Source organism: Canis lupus, chromosome 5 (assembly GCF_003254725.2).
Source record: "Canis lupus dingo isolate Sandy chromosome 5, ASM325472v2, whole genome shotgun sequence".
Taxonomy (NCBI): Eukaryota; Metazoa; Chordata; class Mammalia; order Carnivora; family Canidae; genus Canis; species Canis lupus.
In genome coordinates, this window is record NC_064247.1 from 11,958,054 (window position 1) to 11,982,195 (window position 24,142).

At 39.7% G+C, this 24,142-nt stretch overlaps 1 pseudogene; it reads left to right on the forward strand.

The window, feature by feature from the left end:
• Positions 1–1,526: 1,526 nt before the first annotated feature.
• LOC118354665 (40S ribosomal protein S20-like) lies at positions 1,527–23,536 on the forward strand (annotated as a pseudogene).
• The last annotated feature ends 606 nt before the right edge of the window (positions 23,537–24,142 follow it).

Consider the following 24,142-nt stretch of genomic DNA (forward strand, 5'->3'; position numbering starts at 1 on the left):
TAAGGCTTTATCCAGAAGGCAAAGTATTGTCTTTTATGTAGTTGTGATTTTATTGTTTTATTTGATTTCTAGGCACAATCTAAGTTAGGTTCTTTCTAGCTATAGGAACCTTGAGCTTTAGAAAGGCCTCCTCTTGCAAAGGGTTCAAGCGAGGGCTGGATTGAGTATTGGGCAATGTTGGCTCTATTCCTGGCTTAGACAAAACTTCTATTTGACATTGAATGCAAAGGATACATGCTTCATTCATTTTGCCACTTTGTTAGGCAGTTAAAAAGTTAAATAATTTTGACATTCTTGTTTTATTAGCAAGAACAGCGTCCTATAGGTTTTTCAGGAAAGGTTCTGACCAATGTATGAGAAAGCACAAGCATTGTCAGAATTGGCTACCAGCCTTCAGGCTTTGTGATGCCTGGGACAGTATGTGCCCAACACTTAGGACAGAGATGGGTACAGATTAGAGCTCTATAAATAATTGTTGAGTGACTAGTGAATGAACGATGAGTGAATGAACCAGTGTGTGTATGAAAGAATCAACAGTGCACATAACTTGCCACTCGGTTTTCGTGGGATTAGGCACATCCCAGTTCTCAGCTAGTCTGAGAAATTTGTGCTGACCTTACTTGATTGCCTGGGAAGGTTTTCCCTGGCACACTCAGACACAGCTGTCTGTTCAAATATTATCCAACAGCAGCCTAGTTTTTCAAACACCAGAAGCTGGTAGACTTGGTCTTTTTCACATCTTTAAGCAACATGAAATGAATATTACAAAGAGTTGCTCTGAACCACCTGCTGGCAGTCACTATTTCCCTAGGGCCAGCTGAGTCAGAGACATCCACTAGATCCAATTTCATTTCTCTGATTTAATTGGCAATTTTACTGAGTAGCTGGAGGGGGCTTGCCTTCATCTCTGGCAGATCTGGATAAGCTGTATGTAGTAAAGGGTCTAGAAGGGAGCTGGTCTGGGCCACTTTGGCCTCACTGGCAGGCTGCTAGATTCCTACTTCCTCAGGGTCTCATAGAAGAGAAGGAGGGAGTGTACAAGCTAGAGCTGTCATGCCAAAGGCTGGCCCTGCAACTAAGACATCTAGGAGGGGGTGGTCACTGCCCTCTTCTTGCTCTGGGTCCCCAGTAGATAGGGAGCAGAGAGCCCTGATCTTGGGTGTGGTCAAAATCATATTGCTGTCTGAATACAAGTTGGAGAGAACCAGTGGCCAATTGGTCAATTTGTACAAATTTTAATTTTTGTTCTTTGAGGAATGTAGTTTCATGAAAATAACTGAAAAATCAATCACATGAAATGATTTTCACATTCGACTCACAATGAGAGACCTGGCTTCCTAAGACACTTGGTTTAGACTTACTGAAGCCATTCTAATGTTGAGGGAAGAAGAACCCTTCTTCTACCCTTTTTCTTTCCTTTCCACCCCAATCTTGCATAGTACAAATTTTGAAGGAGGCCAGACCATACAAGGACCAAAGTAACTGGAAAATCAGATAGACCTCATGGGACAGAGCAATCAATAACAATGGTGATCAATAATGAAATCACCAGGTCCCAGGGTAGCCAGAATGTAGGCCATCCAGCAGGGGAGAAACTGATCAGCACCATCAGAAGAGACCAGCAGCCCTTCAGGGAGAGTAGTGATCTATCCCGAGGCCTTGAGGTGGTCCTGGAGGAGCTGAGGCTCCAGAATATTTGCCAGGGGGACTCAGTGTGTACTCCTCTCCCCATGTTTGATTTTAACTCTCTGGATTTTGAGTCTGAGAAACTACTTATATTTAATTACTGATTCACGTGACTGTATTGTCACCTGCATAGAATTGAGCATCTCCTCTTGGATTTTTCCTGATGTTTTTGGGAGAAACAAGGTGGAATGAAAGAAAAAAAGACATACCATCATTCACTACCCTCAAGGAGTTTCAGTCATGTCACAGAAGCTGTAAGTGTAATGTTGACAGAAGTGCAAAATGTGTCAATTCTATGAGAGAAGAGAAGACTGGATGAAAAACTTCTCTGAAGGCTTGGATGAGATCCTGACTCCTATCAACTATTATTAGAGGGAGATCCTTCCTAAAGCTTTGCCATGGCACCCCTGAGGAGGATAACTTTCAGGAGTATAGACTTAAATATTTGTTAGAGTGTATTTTCACATGTTTTACTCATGACTGAATATAAAAATCCACAAGTGTCCCCACAAAGGACCCTTTCCATAGGATGTATACAAAATAGGTAGAGGTCTTACACAAATGTTCAGAGAAGAAGATAGGAGTATTACATGCCAAGAGTTGATTGAAGAAGTAAGCATGACCTGTGCTATTAAGAAGTCACGCTTGATTAGTTGTAAGCTGATGAATTAATTAAATAAAGTCAAAACAAAAGAAAATCAAGACATTCAAATGCACACACGTAAGAACACACACACACACACACACACACACACCACTTGACTCAAAGATCCATTAGCTTCTCTTATTGGAAAACCTTAACTAATCAATCACGTCAATCAGATGGAAAAACAGATAAAAGAGAAACTGATTCCATGCACCTGACATCAAAGATGGATTGAACACCAAATAGTCATCTAGGCATAGGCATTATGGACAGGTTTTTGGAATATCAAAAATATGGATCTTCAAACCAAATATGAACATGAAGCCATTGGAATAAGAGTTCCTTATTAGAACCATCATTGCTTCAAGTTGACTGAAGAGTTCCAGAAAAGCCAAAAATGATGCTTTTGAGACAAAAAAGCCAAGCAAAGGTTCTCTATAATCCATCTGTGCCTGAGAACCATGTGGGAGTTTATTAAAATTTCATATTCCTGGGCTCCACCAAGAGAGGCTAGGATTCAGTAAGCCCCAAGCAGATCTTGGGAATCTTATTTTTTGACAAGTTCTCAGATGATTCAGGAGTATATTCTGAGAAACAAAAACCTATAGCCACCATTAAACTAATGGAAAATATTACAGTTGCCATTTTTGTATCAATTTATTTAATCAAAACTGATTAATGAGAACCCCATGTGTGTCTCTGACCTACCACCTGCTGGAGGAAGTTAGTATCTAGATCCTACAAAACAGAGGTTTTGACTAATCGTAATAGGAATCTGATAGTCCAGGTAGTTTGGGAGGATACTATGCTATTGTGTGGGTAGGCTTGAAGACTTGTTGGTGTCATAGAAAGAGTTATTCTCCATTTGGGGGCCATGGAATCCATGGAACAGCTAGTTTTAAATGATCTTTTAAAGTTACACTGAAAATTAGTTGCAAAGCTGCCAAATGAATTTCTGCTCCTATGTACTGTTCATTAAGAATTTGTGATAGAGTGTCCTTTATGTTTTCTCTTGACCGTGTTTCCTGGGGGAGGTGGGAATGACTAAGATAGATGTCTATGAAAGAATGAATATTGATGATACATTATGTAAGGCTCAATGAAAGTTGTGAATTCACCAGATGCTTGGAAAGTCAGCAGCTTCTCTATTATGCATTTCCTTGGCCTAAGCTTGGATGTTTTCCAAGAAGCAGTTACAGAAACAAGTAGAAGGACCTGGTGTGAGTGAGTGTGTGTGTGCATGTGTATTTGTGTGTGTGTAAACTCTAACTTGTTAAAATGAGGAATGTGTGAGCAACTTTCAAATCTTCCTTTAACTGAATGATGAGCTTAGATTTTATAGGAAATCAAATTAGAGGCTTAAAAAAAAAAAAAAAACCCAGGATCCTTACTTCTAAACAAGCTGGCCTCTAGGCAATCATTTTTACGGGGAACCAGGTCCTTACTGCTAAGTTTGCTTAGCAACACGTTTTCTTGATGACGGTTCTCAAAGCAGAGGGAAGTGAATGGAGGTTTGATTAACCACAGGCCATAATGGCTATATCAGTTTCTTTTGTAAGTGAAAGATTGTCTTTGCATATTCATAAGGGGGGTGTCTAAGCAGCACTGCTGGAGCTGTCAAGGCCTCTAAGCTGTGTTGGATTAGTAAGTGTATGGGAGGCCTCCCAATGGGTGGCCCTGGGGACATTTTTTCACAATCAAGGAATTCAGATTGTACAGAATTTACTCACTGTAAAAGTTGTTAGGCATAAAAGGAGGTTATAGAATTTATTTTTCCCATAGATCTTTAAGGACAGGACAGAAACTCACTGAATAGGTTAGACTCAATACAATCCTGAAGCCTTTGAAATGAACTATTACTAGAGTAGAAGGGCTAAAGGAAAGGAGAAACCCAGAAGCATGAAAGTCAATCCAATTATCTCAGCAGCTGGGGGTGGGGGGCACATATATAAATTGGACATTGTGTGGGATGAAGGATAAATTTTGTGTTTTAGGATAATTTAGATTTCCCTAGTCATATGCTAGTGTAATGAGCTTGGCCAAATGAGTCTAACCTGTTAAAATGTATCTATATACCAGGGTCATCTGAATTAGGAAAATAAATAGAAGACTCACATTATTTATACCAGAGTCAGCCAAATGCTCAAGTTTTACTTCATCTATATAGTTTTTTTTTCTTTCAAAGGTATTTGTAATGTATTATTTCATTTTATTCTCCAAACAGGTTCAACTGAATAGTTAAGGTCCTCGACCATTATTTACATCCTGTTTTAGGATTATAGGCAAGGCGAAGGTTAGAATCCAAATACTATTTCCACAAAACCATATTGCTTCCTTCTGAACACTTCTCCTCTTGGCATGGTCTTAATTCTACAGTTTTGTAAAAGTGTTAGTGTGTCAAAGAGTATTCCATTCTAGAGATTTGAATCTAGAGAGGCAATCACAGCTACTTGTCTAAGAGTAGATAAAAAAACAGATTTCCTCACCACTGGTTCCACTCTAGCCTACAATTCACAAAATCTACAGTGAGGAACATGTTCACCGACATTTACAAGAGATAAATGTGACGGGAGGACTTGTATGCTCGTGGTAGCTTTGAAACAATTCCTACCCAAGATAAAAAATTAGTTTAGCAAACACACACACTGAACATTGAATGTTTTTCAGAGAGTTGGTTTTTGCCTTTGAGCTCCTAGAGACCATTTTATGATCCCTAAATTCAGCTTCCAGGAACCTTTAAACAAATGTACGCTGCATTATTCTCATTATTCAATTATGACAGTCTTTCCCCCAGCATTTTAATTAGCACTCATTTACTGAGAATTAAACTGTCATTTTAGTTGAACTCAAAGGAGTACCCCAGGGACATGCATTCCACAAGATAATAAAAGCACCATATAATTCTGATGCTTCAACAATTTAGATTGGAGCCACGACGGGGCTTTTCTGCCAGCCATTTCTGATGGGACTTAATCATTGCGCTTAAGCAGGGAGTAGGGGGCACCATCATTCTATACCTGAAAATTTGAGGCTAAATCATGTTGTATCAAGAAAATACGATCTTTGATGCCTACTTGATCCTATTCAGCAGAAAAGTCAAAGGAAATGATCAGCATGTTAGACATTTGGCTTCCAACCCTGGTTTTGCCCCAGGACTGCTGTGTTTTCTAGGGAAGGTTTGGCCCTGCTTTCCCCTAGGTGTGATGGGTATGGTCATGACCAGGCTGTGATTGTGGCTTTGGCTGCTTTCTAGATCTGCTCTCACCTCTTCACATCATCCCCTTTTCCTTGCTGTTCCTCGTAGAAGACATCGCATGTCTGGATGTGGAAGGAAACTATGTCAAGAGTACGAGGTAGAGAAGCACAGAATGCCCTATTGTTATGTCTGACAAGTGCCACTGCCTTTCATTTCTTGAGATTCAAGGTAGAACCAGAGGTTTTTGTTTTGTTTTGTTTTGTTTTAGCCTATTTGACTCCTAGTTCATCTTGCCGATTTTCATGCTTTCTACTCTGTTCAGCCAAGTAATTTGCCCATTTTGAAAAGCTGAATGACCTTAGTTGATTAGAACAAGTATAAATAATCGGACCAGTTAAAAGCTACAAACTTCCAGTTAGATAAGTAAGTCCTAGGGACATAACATACGACATGGGAACTGTAGTTAACAATGATGTATTATATATTTGAAAGTTGCTAAGTCAGTATTGAAATTATGTGTGGGAATGGATGTTCACTAAATTTATTGTGGTGATCATTTCACATTACATATATATTGAATCACTGGTTGTAAACCTTAAACTAGCGGGGTGTTATATGTGAACTATATTTAAATAAAATTTAGAGAAAAAAATCACAGGACCACAGATGGTAGAAGAGACATGACCTTAGCAATCCAGTAATACCCAGCACCCCCATTTTACAGTTGAGAAGACTGAGGGTCACTGAAATTTGGTGACTTTCCCAGGGCTGAATGACTTAATTTGTGAGAAATGAAAACTAGAGCTCAAGTATCCTGATCCTTATATGTTTGTCTTCTCTATATCTATGAGGCAAGCAGTATATTATAGGGGAGGAGACCAGGAACTCTGGACTCCAGATATCTGGGTGTGATTTCCAGCCTGTATCACCTCCCACTGAGTAACTTTAAAAATGTCTTAATTTTTGTGAAAATACTATTTCAGTTCTAACATATAGTAAGGGCTCAAAAATATTATTTGTTTTCATACTATAACTCCCTGTTTTCCATGAGTCCTTATAGTCACCACAGTGTAGGAAGCAGGCACTTGCATCTTGTCTGTCTGCCCCCACCCCTTATCTTCCAACATGCTTTATACAATCTCTTTGTGCTTTATATCTAAACCTCATAACAACCAGGCAAGGTAAGTAGTATCAGTTCATCTTTAAGATGAAAAAAATAGGCACAAAGAAATAATATGTCCAACGTCCAGAGCGAATCCAGAGGATTCTCTTTGATTACAAAATCTAGATAACTTCCATATATGTAAGGTTAATAATTAGCAGAGGACAGGGTAGTGTGCATCTTCCCAAAACATGTTTTGGAAGTGCATTCTCTTGTTTGCTGGTGAGATGGCTTCACCTCTAAACCTCTTCCTCTTTGGTAATAAAAGACCCATTTTTTTCTTACCTCAGATTCTCTGAAAGTCATGTATGTGGAGAAGGAAGTTTATAAGTCCTTTGAGAAATAAAGATGAATTCCTAATAAAAGTGGGAGTATCTTACTTTTTTGTTTCTTGAGGTTGTATTTGGCCTTAAGAAGACAAAAGTGGGGGCACCTGGGTGGCTCAGTCAGTGAAGCTTTCTGCTTTTCATTTTGTCTCAGGTCATAATCTCAGGGTCTTGAGACCAGACCCCACATTGGGCTCCACACTCAGTGAATTTGTTTGAGATTCTCTCTCTCCCTCTGCCCCTCCCACTTATGCTCTCTCTCTGTCTCTCAAATAAATAAATCTTATAAAAATATGGAAGCAAAGAAAACCATCTTTTTTGAAAAATAGATAAGAACAACTAGATTGAGGAAAAGTAAGAAAAATTCAGGTTTTTTTGTTCTCACAAAATTCTCCAGGATTATTTGCTCTGTTCTCTATGATAGCCTGCCATGTTGTTAGTCCCCTTAGAGGAGAAAGCTGAAGTCCAGAGCTCTTACAAGGCTTCTTGTTAAATCCTCGTTTCCTTTTAGTTCAAGTGAGTTCTTTTATTCTTGTGTGTGATTTTGAATTTTCTTGGCAAAGCTAAGGGGAAAAAAACCTCCTCCTGAACAGATGAGCATCTCTCCTCTTCATATCGATTTGAGAAAAGGAGCTTCTGCCACAGACTTTCATCAGGATTAAAGAGTTCTGATGTCTGCCCTGCAAATGTGAAATTTCAGGAAGTAGCCAGCATGGAATAATGGTTTATCAGAAGCAAACGTGAAGCACGCATTGGCCAGTTACTCTCTTGAATATAGTGAAGGATAGCAGTCAACCCATCAGCCAACATTTACTTGTCTAGAACCATCAGTAGACATAATGGCATCTCTGACCTTAGGAATTTACCTCTTAGTAAAAGGAAAAGCAGCAAACACATAAATAAATCAGGATCAGACAATAAGCTAATAACTGTACTACTTATGAAATAATACATTTTAGTTCACTAAATGCTCTTCTGTGCATAACTTCACTTAATTTTCACAAGGATTAATTGTGGTTTTCTAGGGAGGCAGTAGGCCCTGGGATGGGAAACACATTCTCTCTGGCTCTCTCTCTTTTCCCTTCCATTTGCCCTGGGTTGGTGTCATGCTTTGAATCTCCCTTACTTCCTATCATGGAGCTAAAAATCTCTTCCTCGGTTTGAGCTCTGGGTCATCCTCTTATCTCTCCTGAAGTAAGCTCATCCAACCCAATGACTTTATATATCATCACCATGTTGATGCTTCTAGATCTGTTTCTTTATCCCTATCCTTTCATGTGAGCTCCAGATTCATATATTTGACTCTACAACTAAGTACAGCTGATACTGTAATTAGATGCCTCACAGAAATCACAATGTTAAAATATCAAAATGGAACTTCTGATTTTCTCCTCCTCTCAAACTAGTTCTTGCTGCACCCAGCCTTCATCCCTCCCAGTCTAACCTCTAGAGGAAAAGAGCCTCACCAGCCACCTATGGGCTCAGGCCAGGAACTTAAGAGTGACCCTTAATTTCTGTCCTTTCATCACAGCCAACATCCAGTCTATGAGCATGACTTGACTGTATGTCTACAGATACTTCAAGCTGTTTCTCTCCCCTCATCACTTGCACCATCTTACCCCAAATCCTCATTGTCTCCCGGTCAGGTACCTGCAATGGTTCCCTAATCTATTTCCCTGCTGCTATTCTGCCCTTCCACACCCCTTGACAAGCCATTCCCTAGATAGTATCTAGAAAGATCTTTAAAAAGCAAAGCAGAACAAAGCAAAACAAAACGAACTCCTGTCCTTCCTGTGCTTTAGTCTTTTAATGACTTCCAATTCTACTTAGAAAACATTTAAACTCCTTCCTCTGCCTTAAATACCATGTGTTATATGGCTGCTACACATGTGCTAAACTCCCCAACCTCATTCCAGGCCTCCTATCCACCTCGTCACCATTGTTCAGCCTTCCCTGGCTTTCTGACACTTTCTAGAACATGCCAAGCTCTTTCCTAGACCAGGAGGTTTTGCACCTGTTGTTTTCTTCCCTTTCTGGCTCTTAGCCTGTCTCCTCCTCATTTTCCACACTTCAGTTTTAAATTTAACCTCTCCTGGCCATCATCTCCCTTTACTTATTCCTCTATCATCACACCTGATTGATTTTCTTCTTAGAACTTAACTTTTGTCTAAAACTATTTCAGTCTGGAAGTGGGATTGTCCATGTATTTCAGGGCAGTTTTCCAGATTTCCCTGATTTGGGCCTTATGTTAAGTCATCTATTTGCCTTCTTGAATTAATAGCTCACAATGGCATTTCCTAGAATCCTGCCTTTCCTTGATTTCTAACAAGACTAACTGATCTATTCAAGCCACATAGAGGCAAATTTTCTGTTTGCCAATCAAAGCCCTTTGTACTTTCTGAAACTTAGGTGACGGTGGTTAATTAAGGTGGGGGGATGGCTTTCAGAGGAAGGGACAAAGAATGTGCCTGTTGACTGTGTAAGATCGATGCATTTTCACTAAGTAAATTCCAAAACTATTTGTCAGTGATTTTCAGTTAGCTACTACTTGTGCCTCTCTTCTCTCTCCTTAGTATAATGGAAAGAAAACTCTGCTTACCCTCATGTAGACACAGTATAAAGCCTAATGAAATCTTTGAACTAGAGAGGCATACTTGTTACCTGGGTAATTCATTCTGGTTTTATTTCTGAATAATTTTAAAGCCATAAGAGGCAGCTTCTCAGGACAAATATTTTGTACTTCTGGTTGCTTTCTTTTCTTGCTCATAACATTGTCATCCTTGTTAGGTGCCCACTTCAGAGTAACCTCTGCTGGAAAGAAAATGAATACGACAAAGGAAGAAAGATATGACACCAAAAGGGGGGTGGTTGGGTCGGAGTGCAGGAGAGGCCAGTATGAACAATCTCTGTTCCTGCCTGTTTTAATTATCTCCCAGTTTAGTTCAACACTAGCTTCCCTGTGGCTGTCATGAGCTGTGACTTCAGCTCATGGTATCTGAGTACACTGAAATTTAACACCGCCGACATTGTAATGATGCTCAGTACCACGCTCTAATTAAAGCTAGCCACTGGCAGCCATATGCGAAGGAGATGATGCAGTGAACTTGATGCCTGAGAGGGAAAGGAGAAGTAGCAAGGAGGTAGCCAGAGAGAGCAAGAACTCTGCAGTCTATACAAGGAGCACAATGTACAAGTATTGACCATTATTTGCTCTTCCGTCCTTGTGGCTCCTAGGGTATTCCCCTGCTCTGGTTTTGCTTCTCCAGAGTGAGGAGAGGTGATGTGGTTCAGTTGGGAAATACCCCAAAATAAACACACAAGAAAAGCTTCATTCCATAGGGAAGAAAACCAAGGCCTGGAATAGGAGTGTAATGACAAACTCAAGCTTCACCCAGATCATTTCTCACACAATTACTTAAAGTGTGAGGCTTAGCAATGATCAATGAATTGATAATTAATCTGCAATATTGGCAACTAAGCTCCAGTGATTTTTCTTAAGAGACAGGCTACTGCTGGCTAGGCCATAAAGCTGCATCAACATTATTGATAAAGAGAGACAAAGACAGGGTCAGTGTCATCTCCATTGACTTTCCCACCTCTTCCTACCACAAGCAATCTCAATAGATGGCACCATCTCACTCGCTTCTTTAAACTGAATCCTAGGGATCATCCTCGACCTTCTCATTCGTCCGGGGCTCACATTCAACCCGTCTGAAGTTCTACCCATCTGCCTTCATGATAGTCTCCATTCGTCTATTATCCACCTCTAACCACCACCATAGACCAAGCCAATCCTCTCTCCCAGACTACTAAATATGACCCTGAGCAGCCTCCTACTCCATTTGTGTCTTTCTACCACCTTTCGCCCTGACAGCAGCAGAGTATTGTTTTTATCTTTATTTATGTATTTAATCTTATGTTTTAGGGAGGGGGGAAGGGCAGAGAGAGAGAGAGAGAGAGAGAGAGAGAGAATCTTAAGCAGACTCTATATCCAGCGTGGATCCTAACTCTGAGCTGATCTTACGACATTGGGATCATGATTTGAGCCAAAATCAAGAGTCAGATGCTTAACCAACTGAGCCACCTAAGTGCCTCAACAGAGCATTGCTTACTAGCATAAAATCAACTCCTTTTCATACCCCTGCTTGAAACTCTACAATGATTTTCCATTACATTCAGAAAAAATCCAAACAGCTCACCCTGGCCTATATGTCCTTTATATAATTTGACTGGCAGCTAATTTCTCCTACTTCACCTTTATCTTTCTCCATGTTGCTCACTGCACTGTAGCCACATTGGCCTTCTCCTGTTCCCTGAAGATGCTGAAGCCATTCCTCCTGTAGCCTTTTGTATCAGCTGTTCACTCTGGAACATTCCTCCCCAAACACTCTCCAGGTTGACTTCTCATCACTCAGAACTCAGGCTCAAATGTCTCCTCAGAGAGATTGCATACACAGTCATCATCATATTTTTCTGCTTTATTTTCTTTGTGGCACTTACCACTCTCTGAAATTATTTTATTATTTCCCATTATCTTTGACTCTGCTGTCTAGAATGTAAGGCACATTTGAGCTAAGACACTATGTCATTACTCTTTTTATTCTCAATGCCCAGAACAATGCTGGGTGCAAGAAGGGGCTTCCTCAAGAAACAGTTGTTGAATGAATAAATGAATGAAAACATGGAAGGTCAATCATCATTAAATCATCATCATAGCACCTGTCACTTTCTATGTGCTTATTATATGCCAGATGCATTATCCCAATTAATTTCCACCACATCTACATGATAAAAACATTACTATTGTCAATTTATAGACAAGAACTAATGTTTAAAAAGTTATAAAACTTCCCCGAAGGTCGCAGGTAGAGAAGAATGAAAGCAGTCCATCTGGCTCTGAATCCTCTGCTTTTCTGCTCTCACACGGTGGTTACATCGTATGGCTGGTACCACTTTATTGTTGGGGCATGGATTTAAATCCATTCATTTGTTTGTTCTTTTATTTTGTCAGCTGTTTATTCGGGACCCTTTGTGTGCTAGACTCTAGATGTGTGAATTTCACAATGAATAAGATAGAACTCTTGCTTTCTTTTTTCTTACACTCCAATAATTATTTGGTTAATGTTCACAAGAGTCATTCTGATGATGTTGGTCAGCTGGGGCCTCCATAACAAAATGCTGCATACTGTGGGGCTTAACCAATAGAAATTGATTCCCTCACAGTTCTGGAAGCTGGAAGTCCAAGATCAAGATGCTGGTAGGGTTGGATTCCTTCAGTCTTGCTCATTGGTTTGCAGAGAGCCACCCCCTTGCCGTGTCCTTACATGGCCTTTTCTCTGCACATATGCATCCCTGGTGTCTTCTCCTCTTTCTATAAGGACACAAGTCATAGTGAATTAGGGCCTCACTTCTCTGAATTCATTTACCTGTACCTATTTGTTCATTTAGGAGAGTGGGTGAGGCACACATGTGCATGCTTATTGGTGGGGAGAGGCAGAGGGAAATATTGAGAGAATCCTAAGCAGGCCCCATGCCCAGTGTGGAGCCTGACTGGAGGCTCCATCTCAAGACCTTGAAATCACCACCTGAGTTGAAGTCAAGAGTTGGACACTTACCAACTGAGCTACCTCTACCTTTTTAAAGGCCTTATCTCTGAATTCAGTCAAATGGGGGGTTAGGGCTTCAGCATATGAATTTTGGGAGGGCACAATTCTGTTGATAATACTGATCATCTGAAAATAGGAACTCTTTAAAGATATGAATAAAACTTGAATTTTCAACTGGATTAATATTAGTATTGTATAAGCCCTAGAGTGAACTCATTTATATTAGTATATGATACCTGTGTTATTTCAAAGTCCAAGACTATATTTCGCAATGAAGTGCAAAATTAGTTATTTCTGAGAGAAAGACCTGAGGAAATCGTATCGCAAATAAGAAGGCACTCGGATGTATAATATTCACAGTAGCATGGGATAGTCACAGAGGAACAGATTTATCTTGAATATAGCCAAGGCTATTTCTTTCATTCATGTCTTTGTTAGTGAATGAGAAACTTTTTAATTACATAATGGATTTTCACACCACATCTCCTGGCAGAAGTGTTTAAAAAAGATTCTGGAATGATAGTGACTGAAGGTACAAAGCAGGTTCTTTTTTTTTTTTTTTTAAGATTTTATTTATCTATTCATGAAAGACACAGAGAGAAGGAGAGAGGCAGAGACATAGGCAGAGGGAGAAGCAGGCTCCCCATGGGGAGCCCAATGTGGGACCCGATCCCAGGACCCCGGGATCATGACCTGAGCCAAAGGCAGATCCTCAACCACTGAGCCACCCAGGCATCCCTACAAAGCAGGTTCTAACTGGATTTGAATAGTCTCTCTCACAGATTTTGCAGAACAGAGTGATCTAATGTTTGGCTGAGATTCAACTATGTTCATGATCTTTGCCTGGAATACCAGCATTGATCATTAACTGAAGGAGAGGTACGGTCATCCAAATATTTAAAAATAGTACCTATACAAGAACATCTTTATTTTTGGGTTTGGAAAAAAAATTATTTTGAGGCTTTTTGCTCATATTAAAAAATTAAAATTTTTAGTTTCCTTAGCACCTAATTTAAAAGCTATAAGGTTTAGGGCAGAGCATGAACATTACTTAACAGAAGATAATGTTCAAAAAATGTCAGATTTTTTGGAAAGCCTAGTTCAACAACACAATAAAAATATTGCATTGTTATCAGGTAAACAGTTTGGGTGGTGGGGAATAAAATGGGCATAAAACAGACTAAATTCTGGTCCAAACACTGCCTCTGACTCGCTAGGAGTCTTAAGAACAAGCCGACCACCCACCACATGCCAAAAATCTCTGGGGAAGTCTGGATTTCCTCACATGTAAAATGAGGCAATAGGGCTGATTCCAAGTTTGCTCTATAATGTCCTGTTTTATGGTGTTGCGTGATGATTACCAGTTGGATATCAGGTAGGGTTGCCAGATTTAGAAATAAAAATACAGGTGTCCTGTATTGTGTGTCAATCCTGATATGAGAACATGTACTGACAGGCCCCTGGAGAATACAAAGTCATCACGAATAATCTGTAGTGTGCATAATCTGCTGGCATTTAATAGAGGCTTGACTGTTTATGTTAAGTTCTGGAACTTGTAGCATTTCAGAGGGGTTTTGGATTGGTTGAGAATGGCCCTCTCTCTACAGCCCCAGGCACAGAACTCAGCAAGCTAGGTGACTAAGTGCAACAGAAGCTGCCAAATTCTCCTGAAACTAATATTACAGTATATGTTAATGAAATGGAATTTATTTTCGAAATGGAATTTAAATAAAAACTTGAAATGTTAAAAAAAATTGTACTCTCCCTTCCCTGGCCCTGTAGTGGTTTCCCAATGAGGCAGAAACCCACAAGTAACACTCAAGCTTCTGCCGGGGTCAAGAAGGTAGCCAGGTTCTTGTTATGCCTCTGCCCTTTTATACCAAGCTAGACATTGGCATTCTGGAAGACTTTACATGCATAACAATGTACCGTCATAGAAAAAAAAAATCATACATCAGGTTCTCTGGGATCTTGAACCAAATTCCATGGCCAGGTTGGCCATGCTCTCATGGGATGGGGAAGAAAGGTATCCCTGGATCAGGGAAAACCATCTCCTTGAAGATCTTCAGAAGAATGTTTGTGTGGCAAGAAATCTGTATAGAAACCAGCAAGCTATTTGTTCCCTGTACCAGAATAGTGCTGCCCTTCTGGCATTTTGAGAACTGACTTATGGTTCAGGTCAGACACAGTACGTAAATTCAACAGCCAAGTTGTCCAGCCCCTAGCAAAGAGAATGTGAGTCAAGCATAGCAAGACGAGGCATATGGGTTCTGGGTTTTGGGGTCGTAAATACAGGTTAGCAGATTCAAACCAATTGCTTCTATCCCTTGACACATTTCCATTTTAAGGTTAAGTAGGTTTAATTACACAGCTCCTTTTCCCATCTTTGCTTCTTTTTGACATTACATAAGATATTTTAGGAACAGAGAAAGGTTAATGGGCCTATGATGGGGCCTAGAATTAACTTCCTTAATTAAGCCTCTAGAAGACATCTTTTCATTTCTTTTAATGACCTGTCTTGGTTAAAAAAGACCCAAAACTCCTGCAGTTTTGTGCAGGACCTGCTTGTATAAGACCTGCACAATCCATCACATGATTGGAGCTTTGTCTTAGATGATGTCTCTGGTTTAAAGCAACTGCTGTCATCGACACGGGGGTGGGGGAGCAGTGGGGAGCGAAGTTGATGGGCAAATGAGATTAATCTGTTCAATGTTGTGACTTTGGAAAATTCACTTTTGCAGATTTTGACACGGTTCAGGCATCAGTTTATTTTTAGAGAGTAAATAGATGACTCTATCCCTCCTCAAATTATGCTCATCAAATATTTGTAAATCAAATCACAATTTAAATGTACCAGTGAGTGGACTATAATCCAAAACCTAGCCATGAATCTTTTCTAAAACTTGTATCATACTCTTAATTTATCTCTTGTTATTTAAGAAGTTTTAATATGTGTTTCTTTTCCATGATGGCTACTATACATTATTTTCTTCCCTCTTTTTTCAAAGAAATCTCTTTGAGGAACAGTCATCATTGAGGAGATTTTTCTGAACCCATTTTAGCATGACCAGATTCTTTTATATTTAAGGATACTCCCTGTAGTCCTAATTTTTTCTGGCTTAATTTATCAGTATCTCATTTACATTTTTTGGTATTATTAGAGGAGAAAATATATATGTTATTAGTGTTCTTGCTTTTCCAAGATGATAATTTTAGCAATATTTCCTAATCAGTAACATGTATCCAAATATCTTTTCCAAATTTTAACTATTTTAACTCAATTTTAGCTAAATATGCTTCATATTTATATGTATATTTGTTCATATGCATTACATTTATTTATATGTATATGTATTTATATCTGGCTGGCAGGTTCTGATAGAGAGATCTGGACCAAGACAATGAAATCTAATCTGTGTTTCTCAAAGTTCTCCAGAGGAACCCACCCCATGTTTATATGTGTGTCTGGAAATGCAGTCTGCTTTAGAACTCCAAGCTTGGGTACCAGATGGCTTGTGTTCCTTCTTTCCCAAGTCTTCTCTATTACCTGATCACAGAACTGCCTAAAAGGGGGATTGTTGCTAAATAGCTTCTTGTGACATTGACCTCACCGCTGGGCATGAAACAGAGAGCTGTTATTATCTGAACTATGCAAATGTGAGAATCAATGAATGTGCACTCCATTGGGAAGTCTTGTGAGGGACAAAATCCTGAATCTGTTCCAGGTGCTTCCATGGTTCTCTTTCCCAGGTGATGGAGCAGCAATTGTTTGTTTCTTATGGTGTGTAGATCCTTCAGTCTGCTAATGGACATCCTGTGTCTCATTACAAAAAAAGTAAATGGAGCCTGGATGGCTGTCTAGGAGAATATCTGCAACGTGCTGCATTCTTAATAATGACACCTCGTCTTTCCTTTTCCTCTAAGTCAGACATTATGTGGTGTGGATGCCTGTCATCCCTTGGTGTTTTATTTGTATTACATACCTTAATTTAATTCTTTCTATGAGCATTAATTAAGTATCCATATTAAATAGAGTGGAAAATAAATGACCTGATGTCTGTCTTTTGCTGTCCTCTTCAGGACAGGGCTGGAATGAGAAAATTAATCTGTAATAGGATGGCCAGACTGGGAGGTGGCAGGAAACATGTGGCATGGCGACAAAGGGTGTGCAGATCCAGCTGCAAAGTTCAGAGCATAATATCTGAAGGGTGAGGCAACCCAAAGTAGTTAACGTCATGGAATTCTGCAGTAATTAGAACATGATCAAGAAAAACCAACAAGCAAACAATATATGGAAACTTTTCTGTGTTTCCCTCACCTATAATGGAGACAATTCAGTACTCAGTAAATTGGTTTGTTGTGAACATTAAATTTGTTTAATATACATAGAGTACCCTGAATGGTGTTTGGTGTTCAACATAGTAAAGTTGAATTAATGTGTGAAATAGCATTATTGTTGTTTTGACCAGCAGAAACCAGAGTATAAGGTGGATTCTAGGCCTCAGGAGCAGGGAATAGGAAGGCAAGGTGGAAGACAGGGTGGAAATGTAGTTTAACATCTGACGAAGAATGCTGAGTTGAAGTTCCTGAAATCTTCCCTGCTTGGATCCCAAGTTGATCTTGGAGACTAATTGAGCTGGGCTTGAAGCAGAGGATCCCAAGAACCCCAATGTGGGGAAATAGGGTAGCAGAGGTTAAGACCCAGTTTCTAGAACTGTTTAATTGACCTAACCTCTTGACTTCCTTTCCTCCTGACCACACCATCAGGCCCCCAGGGAAAGAGTTCTCTGACCATCTGGGAGAGTGGATAGTGTCCATGTTAACTATCATAGACTGGCAGTCCCCAGAAGGCAAGGTTTGGTTGTGCCTTAGGCTATAATTCTGATTATTAGATGGCACAGGTGATTAGGTATTTAAAAATGATATGAGGTAGATCATTTCCTTTTAGGGTAGTGACAGAGCTAACTAACATAGGTAATTTTCACTATTAATATCAATTGTATTCCTTAGTATCCATCATTGTTGAATCTCAAAGATTAATCCATCACAAATATTTCCACTAGATCTGTGGTTGCTGGGTATTTTTCACAGTTCCCAGAGATAATATGGTACCTACTTCACACAGTGACCCTAATTATTTCATTCGTCAAACATTCACTGAATGCCTATTATATGTTGGCAATGGTACTTGATACTCAAGATACAAAAGAAGAATGTGACATGGTTCCTGACCCCAATGTGTCATAAACTGGTGCAAGGACAGAGACAAGTTAACAAGCATAGTTCAGTGAAAGTGCTGCTAATTGAGCAACCATGAGATGTTATTGGGATCCAGGGATGATTAACTCTACTCAGTGATTGAGAGTCATGGTCAAGAAGAGCTGATAGTGGGATAAAAAGAACTCCAGATCTTTCTCCACTTTTTTTTAGATTTATTTGTTTATTTGAGAACAAGAGAGAGCATGGGGGTGGGGGATAGTGGGAGAGGGAAAGAGTCTTTTAGGCAGACTCCCCACTGAGTGTGGAACCCAACTTGCAGCTCCATCTCATGATCCTGAGATCATGACCTGAGCTGAAACCAAGAATCTGATGCTTAACTGACTACACCACCAGCCTCCCCTTCCTTGACTTTTAATGGGGTTACATCCCAGTAAATCTACTGTAAGTTTAAAATGTATTTAATATACCTAACTCACCAAGCATTGTAGCTTAGCCTAGCCTACCTTAAACATACTCAGAACACTTATATTAGCCTACAGTTGGGCAAAATCATTTAATGTGAAGCCCATTTTATGTTGAGAATCTCATGTAACTTATTGAGTATTGTACTAAAAGTGAAAAACAGCATGGTTATATGGGTACGAAACACTTGTCGGTGTATTTGTTGTTGACCCTGGTGATCCTGAAGCTGACTGGGAGCTGTGGCTGGCTGCTTCTATGCAGTAGTACCAGAGGAGATCATACCACATAGTGCTAACCAGGAAAAAGATTCAAATTCAAGATTCCATGTATGGTTTCTACTGAATGTAGATCCCTTTCAGACTGTCATAAAGTCAAACCATTATAAGCTGAACCGTGATAAGCTTGGGACTGTCTATACAAGGTCTTAAAAAAAGAAAGAGTTTATTTGGCAGCAAAAGAAAAGGTATTCACAGCAAAGAGGCAGCCTGGGAAAACAGGAGAGGGATGAAACACGTGTATTAAGAAGTTGGTAGAAAAGTAGGAAAGTGGGAGAAATAGTGGTGGGTGGGTAAAGAAAAGCGCTATCACCATAAACCTTACACTAAAAACTTGAAAGTATTGAATTATTGAAAATCATTAGAGGACTTTAAACGGGAAGACAATATGATCAGATTTGCCTTCAAGAATGTTCTTTCTGATGACAGTTTAAAGGATGCAATGGATGAGAGCAAAATACTCCACCGGGAGACCAGGTGTGCAGTTGAGAGACTATTTTAATGTCGATGTTGCATATGATAAGGACCTGAGATTAAGCAGGGGCATAGAAAGGAGGATTGAAAAAAATCATTTAGGAATGTCCATGTGGTTGCAAATGGTAAGATTTTATTTATTTTAATGGTTGAGTAGTATTCCATTGTGTATATATACCACATTTTCCTATCTCTTTATCTCTTAATGGATACTTATGTTGCTTCAATATCTTGACTATTGTAAATAGTGCTGCCATAATCATAAGGGTGCATATATCTGAAATTAATATAACACTGTATGTTAATTATACTTGAGATAAATAAATTTAAAATATCATTTAAGAGGTAAAATCAAATGGACTTGGTAGCCAGCTGGATGTCTAGAAGTGAAGGAGAAGTACTTAATGCCAAATATATTTACTGCTGGTTATCACAGTCCACAATGCATAATTCTCCTTCAGGTCCTTACTGGTGAGCCAAAGCAAATTCTGCCTTAGTAGCCATGAGAGAGGAAAAATGGGATTGATAAAATGGCTGGAGCCAAAAGGGAAGTTTTGGATTTCACTGGGGTCCTTTCTTTCTCCATTTAAATGCACAGAAAACCCAAGGAGGTTCACTAACTGAAATTGTATAGATGGAGCTAGTGGTGAACCCAAAGAGTCCTGGTCTTCATCTCTTGACCAGTCCTTCTCAAATTTAAAGTGCCCACCAATAACCTGGAGATCCTACTAAACTATAGTTTCTGATTCAGTGGTTCTGGAGCAAGGTTTGGGATCCCACCTGTTTAACAAAGCCCCCCAGTAAGGCAGAGGTAGTGGACCCCAATTTGAGTAGTCTATCTCTAGATTTTTTCACAAAGAGAGATGAACAACTTGTTGATGCAACTAAATGACCACAACCCTGACTGCAGCAATTGGGAAAATGGTACCATCTCAGATTATGCTCCAAGACCTTTCAGATCTTGTCTGGGTAGGGCCTCTTAGGAATGGCACCTGTCTCAGGAAGAGAGCTGGTCATGTCCTATTTAGTCATATGTAGTCTGAGCCTATCAGGTTGTTGTGGTGTTCCACCAAGAGCCACAAAGAGTTTTCTCTCCATGCTGCCCCCAGCATGTCTCCCTAAGTAATCAAGCCCTAACTCAAACCTGAAAGTAATTCCAACCCCCTGGCCTAGACACAGTCTCACCTAGCCAAAGTGGAATAGCATTGAGTTTTGTTTAACTTGCTGTGGGATTGAGGAGTATTTGGGGTTGAAAGAGTTATAAAAGGCTCTTTGTAGCAATTGCAATATTTATGTACCTCTCACCAGAGACAAACAAGACTGGAAATTAGGGAGCTGGCTCCTTCTCACCTTGGGAGTCAGCCCTTATCCATGTTTGACCTCTACTTACTGACCATGTGGTGCTCAGGTTATGGTTTGTTTATATATGCCAGCTCTTTAATTATGAGAGCATAAGTCCTAGGGACCAGGACCAGATGCTGGGGTTGGCATTGCCTGGTGGGAGACTGGCACTGACAAATGGCCTTGGGTGGCTCAGACCCAACCTGGCCTGCTTTGGTTGCCTGAAATAGAGAGTAAATTTTTGCTGTAGGAAGACTGCAGTGGGCTCTGAAATTAAGAGGAATCTGGTGTGAGGAAAGGTGCTATCTTGGGAATCAGGAAACTCAGCAATAACTGGCTATGTGATGTTGAACAAGGCATTTTTGTCTTTCTTGGCCTTGGTTTCTCTCTCTGAGAAATGAGGAGGTAGGCTAGGTCAGTAATGTTCTAAGAGTTCTCTACAGATCCCTACAGTCTTCATGGAGGTACCAGGAGGATCAGGCTGGATCTACCAAAAAATTACCAACTCTGGCTCATGTGAGTTGGTAGCTCTCCAACAGACACATGGCCTTAGTTTTTGGTATCATGGTAACCTTTTACCATTCCACAGAAGTGTTCCCATTGATGAGGCCATTGACTTAGATTTTTTACTTTCTGTAAGAGTTGATTTAATCCTAAGCACTAAGAAAATTCTAGAAGATAAGAAGTCTCCAAAAAATTAGCTTTAATGTTGCCCTCAGGAATTCCATGATCATGGATCACACATGGAAAATACTTAGGATAAAAAAACATTTAAAAAAAGCACAGTAACTATATGAGTGCTACAGAATCTATTGTATTTCTAGGGTATTCCTCATCCTAAGAAGATTGACTTCTGAAAAACCAGCTCCAGAATTAATTTCAGTAAACCAAACCAGAATGAATATCCTTTTTAAAAAAGACATTTTTACAGTGTCCTGAACCATAAGCTGGAGCTACATAGCTGGAGCAACAACTAGACTTGTCTTTATCTCAAAATATTTCTTCTAAGTAGCCTATAATCTTAGCCATTCATTTAAAAGAGGTTGGCCTATCTTCATCATCTTGATTGTGTGCTTATATGTGTTAAAATTCTTTCTGAGGTCTGTACTAGAGGGACTGTTACCATACGAGTATTTCACCAACTCTGACTTTCCTAGGAGTGTGTTCCTTCAGCAGGTTGTATGGGTTTACAAGTACTGAAGTGCCTAGGAGCAAAGTTCAATCAAAGTGGCTATTTATATATAACTTGTACTTACAATGGAGCATTTCACAAAGGATTTCCCTTTGTAACATGACAACAGTACCTTGAAAACAGCAGGCATACTTGTTGAATGACTGAATGACCATTCATTCATTTATTCATTCCATGGAGTTGACCCCATCACAGAGCTTTGTATGAATTACAGGTTTTTTGCTTTGGAGAATTGAAATGAAGCTATGTGTCTTCTAATAACTATACTTTCATCTTGATTCACTCAGCCAGCTGGGGCTTCATATTTACCTGGCTTTGAAGATCAGTCTTTTTGAGGGCAGAGGCTATACATCATCATTCTACTGTTCTGTTTCCTTAATAGGACTGTCCTCTTTGGCTCTTCCCCTTGGCCACAGAAGGATCATTTAACACAGAGACTACTGACAAAAGGGGCCATTTGTGTGTGTGTGTGTGTGTGTGTGTGTGTGTGAATAGGGGTAAGTCATGACTAGTTAATAGAAACTTCATTCTCAAAAATACAGTGAAATCTAGGGGATTTTCATCCTACCAAATATGGTTTTTGATCAGATAATATTAGAATATACAAGTTCATAAGCACAAATTTGAATTTGTTTAGGTTTTTTCATATTACAAGGAAATACCTGATTGAAATTTGACATCAGAAGGCTGACAAATTGGACTCAGCTTCCCATGGGATTGAGAGCATCTTCAGAAAATAGTATGACATTCCTACCTTCCAGGAGATGGGGAATTGGCTTTTTAAAGCATTGTATATGAGAAAGGTGATTAATAAACTACCAAATATGTGAGATTATGGACTTTAGAAAATGTGTTCTGGAACTTAAAGGGTCAATGGATCCAATTCACTTAGCTAAGAAAACTATGGGTAAGATAGTGTGAGACACATGAAGAGGTAGTGAGAAAAAAGCAGGGGATTGTGTTTTCTGTCTCCTTACTTGACCTTGAGCCTCTGTGGATCTTAGCATGCCCATCCACAAACTAAGGACAGAGGATCTGCCTCTCACTTTTCAGTGATCTTGGAGGTTTGTGGAGATAGTAACAATTGGAGCATTATAATGTTAAAAATGTTGGGGCACCTGGGTAGCTCAGTTGGTTAACCATCTGGCTCTTGATTTCAGCTCAGGTCATGATCTCAGGGTTGTGTGATGGAGCCCCTGTGTGGGGCTCCATGTTCATCTGGGAGTCTGCTTGGAATTCTCTCTCTCCCTCTCCCTCTCAAATAAATAAATAAATCTTTTAAAAAAATAATGCTGAAAGTGTCACAGAGGAAGTACACTTCTTTGAGGAAGATGTGGTTTTCAGCTATAGCAGAGCTCTGGATGCCCCACTCTTGCTCCTGACTCACCATTGTTCCCTCTGGCCAAGGAACAAGCTTTTTTTTTTTTTTAAGATTTTATTTATTCATGAAAGACACAGAGAGAGACAGAAACATAGGCAGAGGGAGAAGCAGGATCCTCATGGGGAGCCAGATGTGGGACTGAATCCCAGGACCATGGCCTGAGGCAAAGGCAGATGCTCAAGCCCTGAGCCACCCAGATGCCTCCAGGAACAAGCTTTTAAAGACACCAAGAAGACACCCGTGGAACCAGAGATGACAATTCACTGAATTCAAATTACTGTAACCAGCCACAATGAAAAATCTTTGGAGAAGATGTATGCTGATCTGCTCAGAGGCACAAAGGTAAAAGAATCTTAAAATGAACAGACCAGTTCCAATGCCTACCAAGACTCTGAGAATCACTGCAAGAAAAACTCCTTGTGGTGAAGGTTCTCAGACTTGGGATCCCTTTCAGATAAGGATCCATAAGTGACTCATTAATTTGCACTGCCCTTCTGAGATTATTAAGTAGATGACCCATCAGTACGGAGCCAGGACTTGAGTTTGGAGTCATCATTGCAGACACTTAGATCAACTTTTTGAATATGCTTATATTATCAGTTGTTAAGGCAAAAAAAAAAAAAAAAAAAAAAAGTCACAGAGATAGGAGAGTGACTCATCATGAAAGAGCCAAGGCAAAAATCACAGGTGTTGAAGCCACACAAACTACTGTTCAAGTCTGAAATTTTGCCACTTATTAGGATACTTTGAGAAAGGCATTTGACTTTTCTGAGCCATATTGCTGTGGTTCCACCTTTAGAATGAAGACAATAAACTTGGGATATAAAGGTAATTTATATAAATGAAATAACAGAACTCAGAGCACATATTCAGTTCACGGCTCTCATTGCCATCATCTCAGATAAGAAATAGGAAGTTCATTCCAATTTCTTCATTTATCAACAGGTATTTTGAGTGTTCACTATGTACATTGGAAATTAGATATGATTTGATGTTTTGGCTTATGATGTCAGCAGAGACAAAATGAGATCATTTTAATGCATACAAAGGGACTACGTTGCCCTTAAATAACATGTTTCAGTTCATACCTGGCCAGTAAGATTTCAGCTGCACACAAATTGCTTTTGTTTGTCTTCAGATTTGTATAATCCATGGTTCATATTCTCACACACTCT